This window comes from Bos taurus, chromosome 5 (genome assembly GCF_002263795.3).
Source record: "Bos taurus isolate L1 Dominette 01449 registration number 42190680 breed Hereford chromosome 5, ARS-UCD2.0, whole genome shotgun sequence".
Classification (NCBI taxonomy): Eukaryota; Metazoa; Chordata; class Mammalia; order Artiodactyla; family Bovidae; genus Bos; species Bos taurus.
The window spans coordinates 24967122-24984082 of NC_037332.1; the positions used below are offsets into that span (position 1 = coordinate 24967122).

The 16961-nt window shown below is 41.4% G+C and overlaps 1 protein-coding gene across 2 annotated transcripts in view; it reads right to left on the bottom strand.

The window, feature by feature from the left end:
• The window catches only part of LOC112446660 (uncharacterized), a 136320-nt gene that overhangs the window by 22318 nt on the left and 97041 nt on the right, over window positions 1-16961 (bottom strand). The gene's annotated exons all lie outside the window — the stretch shown is intronic.

Below are 16961 nucleotides of genomic sequence, written 5' to 3' on the forward strand. Positions count from 1 at the left end.
GGGAGGTTCTTTTAAAAATTAAAAACAGAACTACCATATGATTCAGGAATTCCATTACTAGCTATTTATCTGAAGAAAATGAAAACACTAATTCAAAAAGATATATGTACCCCTCTTGCCTGGAAAATCCCATGGACAGAGGAGCCTGGTAGGCTGCAGTCTATGGGGTTTCGAAGAGTCAGACATGGCTGAGCGACTTCCCTTTCACTTTTCACTTTCATGCATTGGAGAAGGAAATGGCAACCCACTCCAGTGTAGCCTGGAGAATCCCAGGGACGGGGGAGCCTGGTGGGCTGCCGTCTATGGGGTCACTCAGAGTTGGACACGACTGAAGCGACTTAGCAGCAGCAGCAGCAGCAGCATGATCATTGCAGCATTATCTATAATGAGCCAAGATATGGAAGCAACCTAAGTACCCATCAGGAGATGAATAAATAAGATGTGGTATGTATACACAATGGACTATTACTCAGCCATAAAAAATAAAATCCTGCAATTTGTGACATGGGTGGACCTAGAGGGTACTATGCTGAGTGAACTAAGTCAGATAGAGAAGGACAAATACTGTATGATTTCATTTATATGTGGAATCTAAAAAGGAAAACAAATGAACAAACACAGAAAAACAGTTATAGACACAGAGAATAAACAGGCAGTTGCCAGCGGGGAGGAGCTGGGGGGAGGATTGAAATAGGTGAGAGAGATTAAGATGTACAAAATTCTAGCTGCAAAATAAATGAGTCATGGGTACGAAATGTATAATGTGGGAAATATTGTCAAACACTATGTAATATCTTTGAATGGCAACATATTGTAATTAGGCTTATCTTGACGATCAGTTTGAAATGTATAGAAACATTGAATTACTGTGTTGTACAACAGGAACTAACAGTGTCATAGGTCAGTCATACTCCAAAAACAAACTCATAGAAAAAGAGATCAATTGGTTGTAACCAGACATGGTGGGTAAGGAGAGGGGCAACTGGAGGAAGCACAAACGTCATCAGGCAAAAAGTACAAACTTCCAGTCATAAGTACTGGGGATGTAGTGTACATGATAAATGTAATTAACACAGTTCTGTGTTATATATGAAAGTTGTTAAGATTGTAAATCCTGAGTTCTCACCACAAGAAAAAGTGTTTTTTTTTATTTCTTTAATTTTATATCTATATGAGATGATGGATATTCACTAAACTTATTATGATAATCATTCCATGATGTATATAAATCAATCCATTATGCTGCACACCTTAAACTTCAACAGCTGTTGTTTAGTCTCTCAGTCATGTCTGACCCTTTTTGTGACCCCATGAACCGCAGCATATGAGGCTTCCCCGTCCATCACCAACTCCCAGAGTTCACCCAAACCCATGTCCATTGAGTCGGTGATGCCATCCAATCATTTCATCCTCTGTTGCCCCCTTCTCCTCCTGCCCTGAATCTTTCCCAGCATCAGGGGTCTTTTCAAATGAGTCGATTCTTTGCATCAGGTGGCCAAAGGATTGGAGTTTCAGCTTCAACATCAGCCCTTCCAATGAACACCCAGACTGATCGCCTTTGGACTGGTTGGATCTCCTTGCAGTCCAAGGGACTCTCAAGAGTCTTCTCCAACACCACAGTTCAAAAGCATCAATTCTTCGGCACTCAGCTTTCTTTATAGTCCAACTCTCACATCCATAAATGACTACTGGAAAAACCATAGCCTTGACTAGATGGGCCTTTGTTGGCAAAGTAACATCTCTGCTTTTTAATATGCTGTCTAGGTTGATCATAACTTTCCTTCGTAACAATAGCTGTAAGTAGTTTTGACTCTGTGGTCCATTTTTTATGCTCTTACTGGTAAGGTATAAAGACTGAAGCTGCTATTTAGCTTTCAACCATATTATGTTTACACTACTTCTCACAACATTAATACTTCTAGCCAATCTCTGTGTTATCAGGCAGGGAAAACTGGTTAAAAGGTAATTTACTTAGAAGCACAAACAGCAATTTGATTTTCAATGCTTTCCCCACTAAGAGTCGTAATGGAAGAGTCCCCCAGCCTTCCTAAGTAGATGTGTTATAGAAAGGAAGCAGATATTCAAAACTATTGAACTCCCAACAGATTCACTTTTTCACTGTGGAATGTAGATATGTACATATTAAGGCCTTGTCAAAACTAGAGCTCATAGCTACTTATATGATTTTCAGTAACACTTTCCATGTTAGTAGACATGAGATATGAGTTAGATCAGGGCTTCGCTGATGGCTCAACAGGTAAAGAATCCACCTGCAATGCAGGAGACACAGAAGACTTGGGTTCAATCTATGGATTGGGAGAATGGCAACCCACTCCAATATTCTTCCCTGAAAAATCCCATGGACAGAGGAGCCTGGTGGACTAGAGTCCAAAGGGTCCCAAAGAGTCGGACATGACTGAGCAACTAAGCACACACAAGCACACATAAGTTAGGTCAATCAGACTTCATCTCTCCTGGGCTGCACACAAAGTCAAAGTGTTAGTTGCTCTGTTAGTTCTGTTAGGTCCATTCCATTTCTGTCCTTTATTGTGCCCATCTTTGCATGCAATGTTCCCTTGGTATCTCTAATTTTCTTGAAGAGATCTCTCTCTAGTAGTTATATGCTAGAGTGGTTAACCATTCCCTTCTCTAAAGGATCTTCCTGACCCAGGGAAAGAAGCCAGGTCTCCAGCATTGCAGGCAGGTTCTTCACCATCTGAGTCACCAGGGAAACCCCAGGCGGCACACAAAGCGCAGACAGACTGAGACGGACGAGGCTGAAAGCCGATGCTCACCCAGGGGCAGTGCACTGGAAGGAAGGTCCAGAGCGGTGCTGCTCTGGCTCCTTGCTCTCCTGGGTCTTCTTAATGAGCTGGGGTCTTAATAATGACCTGATGAAGTCTAACTTTGACTCTGTGAATTGCCCTGATCCTTCAAAAACCACTCCCACATTTAAGTTAGTTGGTTTCTGTTGCTTAGAACCACAGATCCTTAACTGAGAAACCAAACATAGGCCTCAACACCCATAAAATAAAGTACAAAACTAGAAGGAAGAGTATTAGCTTCTTTCAAGGGCACTACCTCTTTATTGCTATTCTATACATTTGTGATTAGAAAGTACATTTAGAAATTCAAAAAGGTAGGAAGCCTTTGAGCTTTGGTGCAAAATAATTCATTCAGAACATTTGCTGGCTGAACCAAACAGGTTTCTAGTTTGTGTGCTATTTGTAAAGTTCTGCATGCAAATCAACTTATATCCTTCTTAGCAAAAATAATTTTCATGACTTTTAATTTTGATCTCTGACTATATCCTTCTTGGCATTTTTTGAAGGTGCCACTAAGGAAGAGGTCCTTTTTCCCCAAAGTTTAAAATATTTTTGAGATATAATTAACACTGTATCTCCATTTTAAATTGTACGATTTGAGTATTTTTCGTGTATTCACAAGGTTGTGTAACCATCACAACTGTTTTCAGAACATTCTCATCCCTAGAGAAACTCCCTACCCACTAGGAGTCATTTCCCATTTTCTCCTCACCCAGCCTCTGGAAAACAGTTTTCTACTTTCTGTCTCCATGGATAGATTTTTCTGGACAGCTCATATATATGGAATCATATAATATGTAGCCTTTTGTGTCTGGATTCTTTTTCTTAAGCCTAATGTTTTCAAGGTTCTTCCAAGAGATCTTCTTTGAGCATAGCTTTTAATCAGGTTGTCTCATCAAATACAAAATATATCTCAACAAAAATACATATGTATATACATAATATATATACATATAATCATATATAATACATATAATCATAATGTATATACATATGTATCTACCTGCATCTACCTACATACTTTGGCTACCTCATGTGACGAGATGACTCATTGGAAAAGACTCTGATGCTGGGAGGGATTGGGGGCAGGAGGAGAAGGGGATGACAGAGGATGAGATGGCTGGATGGCATCACTGACTCGATGGACATGAGTCTGAGTGAACTCTGGGAGTTGGTGATGGACAGGGAGGCCTGACGTGCTGTGATTCATGGAGTCGTGAAGAGTTGGACACGATTGAGCGACTGAACTGAACTGAACTGAACCTAGGACCCTTTTTCCTTTAAGATCTTATAAGGGCTCATGCTGTTTCACTCTAATGACTTGAGGGTATTAAAGAAAGGAGGGAAGGAACCAATTCTTACAGGAAACACTAAAACAAAAGCAGGACTTCTTAAACAGCAATCTGGGGTCACCCTTTTCTTTTTTTTTTTTTTACCCTTTTTGTTGCCCTTCTTTCTTTCTATCCCTCTTTTTCCTGTCTTTATTTTTATAAGAGCATTGGTCACTCCCCAATATAATACATATTATTGTCTTGCCCCACTAGAATGCTTGTTCCAGAAGAAGGGGAAATTTTTGTCTCTTTGTTAATGACTATATCCCTGGTGTCAAGGACAGTGTCTGGTGCATAGTAGGCACTCATATTTTGGGGAAGGAAAGAATGAAGGAGGTTTAGTGTGAGATGAGACTCTTTAGGTGGAGAGAAGGCACGTGACCAAGCAGTCCTGCTCCCTTTCCGGAGTTTTCCTAGGACTGTGGGCATTATCAGGGCACCATCTTGCTGGCCGTGGGGACTCCATTCCCCCTTCAATCTTCTGACCCCAGGCAGAGTCCCCTTCTCCAGATCCCCTGCCTCCTTCCTATGGCCCTTTCAGATTGTCTCAATAGCCACCTAAAAGGTCTTCCCACTCATGGTCTTGTCTCTCTCCAATTCATCAACGGTATTGGGTGAATAGTGCTCTTCCTAAACCATGGATGTATAATTAATTGTGTCAGTCCCTGTTAAACATACTTCAGTGCTCCTCATTGCTCTGAAAAATCAAGCTCGTGCTTCTCTGCCTCCCCTTCTCCCTCCTTCCCTTCCTCTTCCTTTTCCCCTTCCTCCTCCTTCGCTTCATGGCTTGCGAGGCCTTACATTATTTATATTTTCATCTTTTGCAACTCTTCTCATGCCTTCTTAACCTTATACTTCATGATCCAAATGGATTTTGTATTTGGACTTGTTTCTGAAGTACCTAAAACACCTCCAAGTCTTGGATGAGAAGTCAGGACTGGTGATGGAGATTTAGGTGTCACTAGCCTACAGAAAAAGTGAAACGTGGGAAAGGGTGAACGTGTAGAGTTCAAAGAGAACTCGTGGCAGAACCCTGAGGAGGGCCAGAATTCCAGCAACCTCAACCAGGGACGTGCTTTTAGGTATCTTGACTCCTTCATGATCCAGATCAAAAGATCTAGCTTTCCTGTTCACAGTTCAACCTTCCCCTTTCTGGTTTTTAGTGAGGAGACAAAATTCTAAGGCCTATGTTCTTTAATTTAGCACAGGCTACAAATTATCACTGAAGCAAGCCCCAGCAGTTCAACAACAAACCCAAGTATTTGACAAGACAAATACTCAGCAAGGCAGTACATCTTAGATGTAAGAAAAATAAGTATGCACACCCTAATTCCTCTGAGTAGGCAGCAGCAAAGATCCCCAAGTGATCCCCATCTGTCCCCCCAAACGAAGACTTGCAAGCAGCCCGACATGATCGCAGCCCGCTTGGCCCTGATTTGTTCCAGTCACTGGCTGTGGTGCTCTCCCATTGCATCCAGGGTGGCATGGGACTGAGACAGGACCAGAAAGGTAGAGAGGGACTGGGACAGGCAGAGGGCCATTAACATCATCTTCACTTTTCACTTGCAGTGCTCTCCTATCAAGTGGAAACCTGGGAGACACTGATTTGGAACACGAGATCTATGGAATGTTAAGAGTCAGATCAAAAAGGAGTTCTGCAGCTAAATGACAGAGAATTTGAACAAAATTAAAAGATTCTTTAAAGGAAAAAAACTATGAATATTTACCCATGGGTGGCGCTAGTGGTAAAGAATCCGCTTGCCAATGCAGGAGATGTAAGAGACACTGGTTCAAGCCCTGGGTCAGGAAGATCCCCTGCAGGGCATGGCAATCTACTCCAGTATTCTTGCCTGGAGAATCCCATGGCCAGAGGAGTCTGGTGGGCTATAGTCCATAGGGTCACATAGAGTTAGACACAACTGAAGTGACTTAGCACACACACAGCATAAAGTTTATGACTTATTATAAAGTCAAGTTTCTCAGGCTGTTTGCTATGAAGGGCAAAGAGCTTTCTGGTGATATACAAAGATTCGTTGTGACAGTTACAAGGACTGTTGATTTGTATCCTTCAGATCATAAACATTTGTAATTGGAAACTGCATTTGTTAAAATAATGTTTGTTTACTTAAAACTATAAACTATATTTGTTCAACAGATTGATTTTTATCCACCAAACTTAAGATAATTAGCTTCACCAACTTTTTTCTGTAGCATTTCTAGACTCTAATTGGTGCCTGAATAATAATAGTTATTATTATTATTATAGTTAGAAAACACCTACACCTTTTATCTGGACTTATACAGACTGGTATTCTAATAAGCCTGGCAACTCTATGATTTCTGAAAATGATAGCAAATGTCAACTTGTCTCCATCACTTATCTGAGAGGATGTGTCTTTTTCACAAATGTTTGATCATCAGGTGGGACCTCAATAGAAATCCTAATATGGCTTTGTCCTCAGAACATGCATTTTTCTGATGACTGTTTAGAGTTGGAAGAACACCTAATCCAGTCCCCCTTGATTTACAGATAATGAAATTGAGGAGTAAAAAGGTTATCTGTTAGAGGCAGAACCAGAGCTAGAATCAAGTTTTACTGCTTTTCCCATACTTATCCCCCTCCCCTGACTTTTCTGTTGTTGTAGTAGAATGTGTGAAAGTGTTAGTTACAGTTATAAATTTTATACACATTAAGAGAGAGGTTTCATTTCCCTTCTATCTGTGATTATTCATCCCCTTCTAAAGCATGGAGGAGACAGCCATTCTTGTCTCCAGGGGATCTTCCCAACCCAGGAATCAAACCTGGGTCTCCTGCATTGCAGGCATATTCTTTACCATCTGAGCCACCAGGGAAGCCCCGTAGTACAAAATTTACTACTTTACCCACTTTTAAGTGTTCAACTCAGTGACATTAAGCACATTCACATCATTGTACAACCATTACCATTATCTACCTCCAGAATTTTTTCATCATCCCAAACTGAAACTCTGTACCCTTTAAACAGGAACTTTGCATTCTCCCTCAGCCTAGGCCCCAGTAACCAATGTTCTATTTTCTGACTGTGTATTTAACTGTTCTAGGTACCTCATATAAGTGGAATCATACAGTATTTGTCCTTTTGTGTCTCACTTGTTTTGCCTAGCCTAATGTCCTTAAGGCTCATCCATCTTATAGCATGTATCAGAATTCCATTCCTTTTCAAGGCTGAACAATAATTCATTGTAGACATATACCACATTTTGTTTATCCCTTCATTTCTTGATGCACATTTGTGTTGTTCCCACCTTTTAGCTTTTGTGAACAATGCTGTTATGAAGCAAATAACTGTCCCTGCTTTTAATTCTTTTAGATATATACCTAGAAGGAAAGTTGCTGGATCATATGATAATTGTATACTGAGTTTTTTGAGAAACCACTATACTGTTTTCCACAATATCAGCATCACTTTACATTCCCTCTCCTTGTTTTTTCATGTGCAGTAGAAAGAGTATTGAATTGAAAGTTGGCAAAAAAAAAAAGAAAGTTGCCAATCCAACCCTAGGTGGCTCAGTGGTAATCTGCCCATCAATGCAGGAGCCATAGAAGACTTGGATTCAAACCCTGGGTCAGGAAGATTCCCTGGAGTAGGAAATGGCAGCCCACTCCAGTATTCTTGCCTGGAAAATCCTATGGACAGAGGAGCCTGGCAGGCTACATACAGTCCATGGGGTCGCAAAGAGTCAGACACGGCTGAGCAGGCACACACGCGCTCACACACACACACACACACACACATGCCTACAGTCCAACCTCAGGATTGATTTGCTGTGTAATCTCAGGTGAGCCACTCCACCACTCAAACTCATTTTGTCCAGTCAGAAAGAGCCAAAGCACATTTGGCTGTCTGACCCCACAGAACCATTACAAGAAGTCAACAAAATGAGATACAAAGACTGCTTTATAAACTAAAAGAAATGTTATTCAATGGAAGTTGTTATTAGTTGTTTGTGCTAAATTGGAGTCAAATCCAAAGTCAAAAGAGAAAACCATGAGGTATTAGGAAGGAAAGGACTCATTAAAGAAATTTGATATCCAACAAAGACTTTGATCTAAAGATCTTTTTTTTTTCCCCCCACAAACCTAGGCAGTTTGACCCTAAACAAAGAACACCGTGTCTCAGTGCAAGTGCAAAGTTACAGCCAGCTTGGGAGAAGCTGAGAAAAGAGCAAACCATCACTTCAGAAAGCAGCAGTGGGTCAGTCAGCTATTTGAGTCTGAAGCTCTGGAAGTCAAGTTTTATCAGAGGAATTCAGAATTGTGTTTACAACTCTCTGTAAACATATCATTCCTAGGACAATGTGGCTTATTCCTTTTGACTGATGATAAGGGTTGCTGAAGTATATCTAACAGATTTCTTTGTCTGAACTTAAACGTCAGGCTTAGTTTTACTCACATTGATTAAACAGCCTTCTATAAATAGGAAGTGTTCAAGGTGGCCAAGATGGTGGAATAGGAAGACTCCAAATAGGAAATGAAAGCTACATGCTAGCTTTATAAAAAATTTAGAGATGCCATTGTGATTTGGGATCCTAAAATATTAAATTTACTCTTTCACCAAAAATTGGCTGTACAAATACTGATTGTGTAGCTACTCTAAAGAATGTATCAAAAATAAGAAGAGTAGAATCCCTGCCCTAAAGTGATTAAAGTCAGAATTAAGGATCTCAAGAGGCTAATACAGTGTTGATCAACTTTATAACTAATGACACAAGAGAATTATTTTCACTTTTATTTACACATACTAACATCATTGTACATAAAGAGCATCCGCTTTAAAATTTGTTTTTTGTTTTGAACACATTTAAACTTCTTTTGCCAGCTCTTTCCTGTACCCATCCTGAAAAGTATTCCATTTTTAAGAACAATGAAGGCCTAGGATATTCTTATGATGTGACGCCAGGCTACTCAACTATTCAATGGAAGAAGTTGGAAATTCCCTGGTGGTCCAATGGTTAGGTCACAGTGCTTTTACTGATCGGTTCTGTCTCTGGTCAGGGAACTAAGATCCCACAAGCTGCGTGGTGTGGCAAAAAAAAAAAAGAGGTTATTGGGCCTAGAGAATGTCTGATTAGATTGGCCAGGAAAGAGAGAAGCCCTATGGTAGTGGGGATATGGCTCAGAGGTAGAGCATTTGACTGAAAAGCTCTTTAGTAGAGACAGGAATGCAAAAGGAGTGCTTTCTGAATCTGGCACTAAGGAGGGAGAAGGAGATGGTCAGGATGATAAGGTTGAGACGAGCCTGAAGCACAGGGAAAGAAGGCAAATACTAGGAAGAAAAATAACTGCCACAAGAAATGCGGTCAAAGAAAAGAAAGAAGGTACCTTCTTAGAGCAGGAATTGCTTCTGAGATAACCCCTAAAAATTACATTCTAGCCTCTCAAAAGGAAAGCTCACTGCTTTGCAAGGCTGTGCATTCCAACATTATCAGACAGCTTTAATTTTTCTAATGTACTTCTTTAAATAATTTAATGCTGCTGCTGCTAAGTCGCTTCAGTCGTGTCTGACTCTGTGCGACCCCATAGATGGCAGCCCACCTGGCTTCCCCGTCCCTGGGACTCTCCAGGCAAGAACACTGGAGTGGGTTGCCATTTCCTTCTCCAATGCGTGAAAATGAAAAGCCATCAGTAAAAGATATATTAAGTAATAAGTCATGGTACAGCCGTATATTGGAATATTATTCAACTAACATAAATGATGTTGTTGTAAAAGAATGTAGAAACAATACTTAGTGATACGGGGAAATATTTGTAAGACCCTAATATTAGCGCCACCTGAGCAGCACTGGAGCAGCGAGCAGTGGAGAGGAGATAACCCATGTCCAAGGTCAGAAGCAGTGGCTGCACTTTGCTGGACTGGCTGTGTGGAGATACCCCATGTCCAAGGTCAGAGAAACCCCAGATAGACGGTAGGCACAGGAGCGGCTGTGAGGAGATATACCACAACTAAGGGCAAAGGAGAAGCCCCAGCAAGACGGTAGGAGGGGCGAATGTTTAGAATCAAACCCCATTCCCACCAGAGATGCTCAGAGGGCTCAAACAAACCTTGTGTGCACGGATGCAGGGACCCCACAGAGACTGAGAGAGAACTGTGTTTGAGCATCCCCTATGAAGGTACCGGTTGGCGGTGGTATGCCACAGTGACAGAGGCTCTGGGTGCGGCAGTCTTGGGTATGGCATAAGCCCTCTTGGAGGAGGTGGCCATTAACCCCACCATAGAGACGCAAGAACTTACACAGGACTGGGAAATAGACTCTCGAAGGGCACAACAGAACTTTGTGCACCAGGATCCAGAAGAAAGGAGCAATGACCCCACATGAGACTGCCCTGGACTTGCCTGTGGGTGTCCTGGAGTCTCCAGCAGAGGCATGGGTCACTGGTGGCCTGATGCAGGGTTGGGGGCACTGAGTGTAGCAGTACATGCATGGGATCTTTTGAGGGATGTCACCATTATCTTCATTACCTCCACCATAGTCTGGCCCCAGGTAAATAGCAGAGAAGGAACACAGTTCCACCCATCAACAGAAAACTGTATTAACGATTTACTGAGCATGGCCCCGCCTATCAGAACAAGACCCAGTTTCCCCCTCAGTCAGTCTCTCCCATCAGGAAGCTTCCATAAGCCTCTTATCCTTCTCCATCAGAGGGCAGACAGACTGAAAACCACAATCACAGAAAACTAAACAATCTAATCACATGGACCACAGCCTTGTCTAACTCAATGAAACTATGAGCCATGCCATGTAAGGCCACCCAAGATGGGCCAGTCATGGTGGAGATATCTGACAAAATGTGGTCCACTGAAGAAGGGAATGGCATGCAACTTCAATATTCTTGCCTTGATAACCCCATGAACAGTATGAAAAGGCAAAAAGATAGGACAATAAAAGATGAACTCCCCAGGTTGGTAGGTGTCCAACATGCTACTGGAGATCAGTGGAGAAATAACTCCAGAAAGAATGAAGAGACACATTCAAAGCAAAAACAACACCCAGTTGTGGATGTGACTAGTGATGGAAGTAAGCTCTGATGCTGTAAAGAGCAATATTGCACAGGAACCTGGAATGTTAGGTCCATGAATCAAGGCAAATTGGAAGTGGTCAAACAGGAGATGGCAAGAGTGAACATCAACATCTTAGGAATCAGTGAATTAAAATGGGCTGGAATGGGTGAATTTAACTCAGATGACCATTTTATCTACTACTATGGGCAGGAATCTCTCAGAAGAAATGGAGTAGCCATCATGGTCAACAAAAGAGTCCGAAATGCAGCACTTGGATGCAATCTCAAAAATGACAGAATGATCTCTGTTCGTTTCCAAGGCAAACCATTCAATATCACAATAATCCAAGTCTATGCCCCAACCAGGAATGCTGAAGAAACTGAAATTGAACGGCTCTATGAAGACCTACTAGACCTTCTAGAACTAACACCCAAAAAAGATGTCCTTTTCATCACAGGGGACTGGAATGCCAAAGTAGGAAGTCAAGAAACCCCTGGAGTAACAGGCAAAATTGGCCTTGGAGTACAGGATGAAGCAGGGCAAAGGCTAATAGAGTTCTGCCAAGAAAATGCACTGGTCTTACAAACACCCTGTTACAACAACACAAGAGAAGACTCTACACGTGGACATCATCAGATGGTCAATACCGAAATTAGACTGATTATATTTTTTGCAGCCACAGATGGAGAAGCTCTATACAGTCAGCAAAAACAAGACCAGGAGTTGACTGTGGCTCAGATCATGAACTCCTTATTGCCAAATTCAGACTTAAGTTGAAGAAAGTAGGGAAAACCACTAGACCATTCAAACGTGACCTAAATCAAATCCCTTACAAATATACAGTGGAAGTGAGAAATAGATTTAAGGGACTAGATCTCATAGACAGAGTGCCTGATGAACTATGGATGGAGGTTTGTGACATTGTACAGGAGACAGGGAGCAAGACCATCCCCAAGAAAAAGAAATGCAAAAAAGCAAAATGGCTGTCTGAGGAGGCCTTCCAAATAACTGTGAAAAGAACAGAAGCCAAAAGCAAAGGAGAAAAGGACAGATACTCCCATTTGAATGCAGAGTTCCAAAGAACAGCAAGGAGAGATAAGAAAGCCTTCCTCAGTGATCTGTGCCAAGAAATAGAGGAAAACATTAGAATGGGAAAGATTAGAGATCTCTTCAAGAAAATTAGAGATACCAAGGGAACATCTCATGCAAAGATGGGCTCAATAAAGGACAGAAATTGTATGCACTTAACAGAACCAGAAGATATTAAGAAGAGGTGGCAAGAATACACAGAACTGTACAAAAAATATCTTTATGACCCAGATAATCACGATGGTGTGATCACTCACTTAGAGCCAGGCATCCTGGAATGTGAAGTCAAGTGGGCCTTAGGAAGCATTACTACAAACCAAGCTAGTGGAGGTGATGGAATTCCAGTTGAGCTATTTCAAATCCTAAAAGATGATGCTGTGAAAGTGCTGCACTCAGTATGCCAGCAAATTTGGAAAACTCAGCAGTGGCCACAGGACTGGAAAAGGTCAGCATTCATTCCAATCCCTAAGAAAGGCAATGCCAAAGAATGCTCAAACTATTGCACAATTGCGCTAATCTCACACGCTAGTAAAGTAATGCTCAAAATTCTCCAATCCAGGCTTCAACACTATGTGAACCATGAACTTCCAAATGTTCAAGCTGGATTTGGAAAAGGCAGAGGAACCAGAGATCAAATTGCCAACATCTGTTGGATCATCGAAAAAGCAAAAGAGTTTCAGAAAAACATCTATTAGGATCTTGAAGAGATCTCCAGTATTTCCCATTCTATTGTTTTCCTCTATTTCTTGGCACTGATCATTGAGGAGGGCTTTCTTATCTCTCCTTGCTGTTCTTTGGAACTCTGCATTCAAATGGGAATATCTGTCCTTTTCTCTTTTCCCTTTCACTTCTCTACTTTTCACAGCTATTTGTGAGGTCTTTTCAGACAACCGTTTTGCCTTTTTGCATTTCTTTTTCTTGGGGATGGTCTTGATTCCTGACTCCTGTACAATGTCACGAGCCTCCGTCCGTAGTTCTTTAGGCACTATGTCTATCAGATCTAATACCTTGAATCTATTTGTCACTTCCACAGTCCCTGGCGGCTTAGATGACAAAGCATCTGCCTACTTTGTGGGAGACCTAGGTTCAATCCCTGGGTTGGGAAGATCCCCTGGAGAAGGAAATGGCAACCCACTCCAGTACTGTTCCCAGGAAAATCCCGTGGATGGAGGAGCCTGGTAGGGTACAGTCCATGGGTCACAAAGCATCGGACACGACTGAGTGACTTCACTGTCACTTTCACTGTATAAGGGATTTGATTTAGGTCATACCTGAACGGTCTAGTGGTTTTCCCTAATTTCTTTAGTTTAAGCCTGAATTTGGCAATAAGGAGTTCACAATCCGAGCTACAGTCAGTTCCTGGTCTTGTTTTTGCTGATTTTACAGAGATTCTCCATAGCTGCAAAGAATATAATCAATCTGATTTTAGTATTGACCATCTGGTGATGTCCCTGTGTAGAGTCTTGTGTTGTTGTAAGAGGGTGTTTGCTATGACCAGTGCGTTCTCTTGGCAGATCTCTGTTAGTCTTTGAACTGCTTCATTTTGTACTCCAAGGCCAAATTTGCCTGTTACTCCAGGTATTTCTCGACTTCCGACTTTTGCATTCCAGTCCCCTGTGATGAAAAGGACATCTTTTTTGGGTGTTAGTTCTAGAAGGTCTTGTAGGTCTTCATAGAACCATTCAACTTCAGCTAATTCAGCATTACTAGTTGGGGCACAGACTTGGATTATTGTGGTATTGAATGGTTTGCCTTAGAAATGAACAGAGATCATTCTGTCATTTTTGAGATTGCATCCAAATACTGCATTTCGGATTCTTTTGTTGACTATGATGGCTACTTCATTTCTTCTAAGGGATTCTTGCCCACAGGAGTAGATAAAATGGTCATCTGGGTTGAATTCATCCATTCCAGTCCATTTTAGTTCACTGATTCTTAAAATGTCAATGTTCACTCTTGCCATCTCCTGTTTGACCACTTCCAATTTGCCTTGATTCACGGACCTGACATTCCAGGTTCCCATGCAATATTGCTCTTTACAGCATCGGATTTTACTTCCATTACCAGTCACCTCCACAACTAGGTGTTCTTTTTGCTTTGGTTCTGTCTCTTCATTCTTTCTGGAGTTATTTCTCCACTCTTCTCCAGTAGCATATTGAGCACCTACTGACCTGGGGAGTTCATCTTCCAGTGTCATACCATTTTGCCTTTTCATACTGTTCATGGGGTTCTCAAGGCAAGAATACTGAAGTGGATTACCATTCCCTTCTCCAGTGGACCACATTTTTTCAGAACTCTCCTCTGTGACCTGTCTGTCTTGGGCGGCCCTACCTGGTATGGCTCATAGTTTCATTGAATTAGACAAGCCTGTGGTCCATGTGATCAGTTTGGTTAGTTTTCTGTGATTGTGTGATAAAACATAAATGTGTTGACTTAGTACAAACAAATGGGACCAAATAGTATTGAATAATGCAAAGTTTAAAAAATCTGAAAAACGTTTTGTGGTATAATTTCTATTTTAGTCATTCAACCTGACAAAAAAGAATTTGGAACAGAATCCTACATTAACATTACTCTATTGTTTACTATATAATGAAGAGTCTCAATATTTTTGGATCATGAACCTTCCCATTTTGGGGAGTGAGAATGGAGAACAAACATTTACTAACCAACTCTTTTTTTTTTTTTTTAATTTAGTCTTCCTCTTTAACCACTCATGCATTGGCAGGAAAGTTCTTTGCCACTGAGTCACCTGGGAAGCCTGCCCATATAGTATTAGTATATCTATACATGCTCTACTTCAGACATTTTTAATCTATGATCAGTCCTGGGTGCTCACTGGAAGGATGCTGAAGCTGAAACTCCAGTACTTTGGCCACCTCATGTGAAGAGTTGACTCATTGGAAAAGACCCTGATGCTGGGATGGATTGGGGGCAGGAGGAGAAGGGGATGACAGAGGATGAGATGGCTGGATGGCATCACCGACTCAATGGACATGAGTTTGGATAAGCTCCGGGAGTTGGTGATGGACAGGGAGGCCTGGTGTGCTGCGATTCATGGGGTCACAAAGAGTTGGACACGACTGAGCGACTGAACTGAACTGAACTGAATCTAGTTACTAGAAGAATAGGCCCATTAAAGTATTACTAGGTAATATAGATTTACAATAATATAAAACTAAATCAGAATTAACTTTCTTAAAGATTATAAATTGGCAAGAAGTAGTAAGTAAATTGTATTTGACATTAAAAAAATTTTTTTTATTGAAAGATAATGGCTTTACAGAATTCTGTTGTTTTCTGTCAAACCTCAACATAAATCAGCCATCAGATCAGATCAGTCGCTCAGTCGTGTCCGACTCTTTGCAACCCCATGAATTGCAGCACGCCAGGCCTCCCTGTCCATCATCAACTCCCGGAGTTCACTGAGACTGACGTCCATTGAGTCAGTGATGCCATCCAGCAATCTCATCCTCTGTCGGCCCCTTCTCCTCTTGCCCCCAATCCCTCCCAGCATCAGAGTCTTTTCCAATGAGTCAACTCTTCGCATGTGGTGGTCAAAGTACTGGAGTTTCAGCTTTAGCATCATTCCTTCCAAAGAAATCCCAGGGCTGATCTCCTTCAGAATGGACTGGTTGGATCTCCTTGCAGTCCAAGGGACTCTCAAGAGTCTTCTCCAACACCACAGTTCAAAAGCATCAATTCTTCGGCGCTCAGCCTTCTTCACAGTCCAACTCTCACATCCATACATGACCACAGGACACACATATCCCTTCCCTCCTGAACCTCCCTCCCACCTCCCCCTGCATCCCACCCTCCAAGTTGACACAGAGCCCCTATTTGAGTTTCCTGAGCCATACATCAAATTCCCATTCACTATCTATTTTACATATGGTAATGTAAGTTTCCATGTTACTCTTTTCATACATCTCACCTTCTCCTCCCCTCTCCCCATGTCCATAAGTCTATTCTCTATGGATGTTTCTCCATTGCTGCTCTGTAAATAAATTCTTCAGTACCATTTTTCTAGATTTTGTATATATGTGTTAGAATATGATATTTATCTTTCTCTTTCTGACTTACTTCACTCTGTATAATAGCTTTTAGGTTCATCCACCTCATTAGAACTAACCCAAATGTGTTCTTTTTTTATGGCTGAGTAATATTCCATTGTGTATATATACCACAACTTCTTTATCCATTCATCTGTCGATGGACATCTAGGTTGCTTTCATAGTCTAGCTAGTGTAAATCGTGCTGCAATATACAATGGGATACATATGTCTTTTTCAATTTTGGTTTCCTCAGGGTATATGCCTAGGAGTGGGATTGCTAGGTCACATGGTGGTTTTATTCCTAGTTTTTTAAGGAACCTCCATACTGTCTTCCATAGTGGTTGTATCAATTTACATTCCCACCAACAGTACAAGAGCATTCCCTTTTCTCCACACCCTCTCCAGAATTTATTGTCTGTAGACTTTTTGATGATGGCCATTCTGACTGATGTGAGGTGATATCTCATTGCAGTTTTTATTTGCATTTCTGTAATAATGAGCGATGTTGAGCATCTTTTCATGTGTTTGTTACCATCTGTATGTCTTTGGAGAAATGTCTGTTTAGGTCTTTTCCCCACTTTTTTTATTGAGTTGTTTGTTTTTCTGGTATTGATTTGTATG